Source organism: Rhincodon typus, chromosome 32, assembly GCF_021869965.1.
Source record: "Rhincodon typus isolate 14 chromosome 32, sRhiTyp1.1, whole genome shotgun sequence".
Classification (NCBI taxonomy): Eukaryota; Metazoa; Chordata; class Chondrichthyes; order Orectolobiformes; family Rhincodontidae; genus Rhincodon; species Rhincodon typus.
Genome location: NC_063363.1, coordinates 2,385,118 through 2,385,614, shown reverse-complemented (window position 1 = coordinate 2,385,614; position 497 = coordinate 2,385,118). Strand labels below are relative to the sequence as shown.

Genomic DNA, 497 nt, shown 5'->3' with positions numbered 1-497 from the left:
TGTGTGTGTGTCTGTGTGTGTGGGAGTGTGTGTGTGTGAGTGTGTGTCTGTGTGTGTGTGAGTGTGTGTCAGTGTGTGTGTGTCTGTGAGCATGTGAGTGTGTGCCTGTGAGCGTGTGAGTGTCTGAGCCTCTATGTGTGCGAGTGTGTGTCTGTGTGTGTGTGAGTGTGTGTCAGTGTGTGTGTGTCTGTGAGCGTGTGAGTGTGTGCCTGTGAGCGTGCGAGTGTCTGAGCCTGCATGTGTGTGTGTGTGTGTGTGTCTGTATCCGTGTGTGTGTATGTGTGAGTGTGTGTGAGTGTGTGTCAGTGTGTGTGTCTGTGTGTCTGTGAGCGTGTGAGTGTGTGTCTGCGAGCATGTGAGTGTCTGAGCGTGCATGTGTGTGTGTGTTTGCATGTGGATTAGTGTCTGTGTGTGTGTGGGTGTGTGTCTGTATGAAAGGATGAGTGTGTATGTATGTGAGGGTGTGTGTGTGTGTGTGTGTGTGTGTGTGTGTGTGT

At 51.3% G+C, this 497-nt stretch overlaps 1 protein-coding gene across 1 annotated transcript in view; it reads left to right on the top strand.

Moving 5' to 3' along the window:
- The window catches only part of LOC109935469 (nectin-1-like), a 335,855-nt gene that overhangs the window by 334,011 nt on the left and 1,347 nt on the right, over nucleotides 1–497 (top strand). The gene's annotated exons all lie outside the window — the stretch shown is intronic.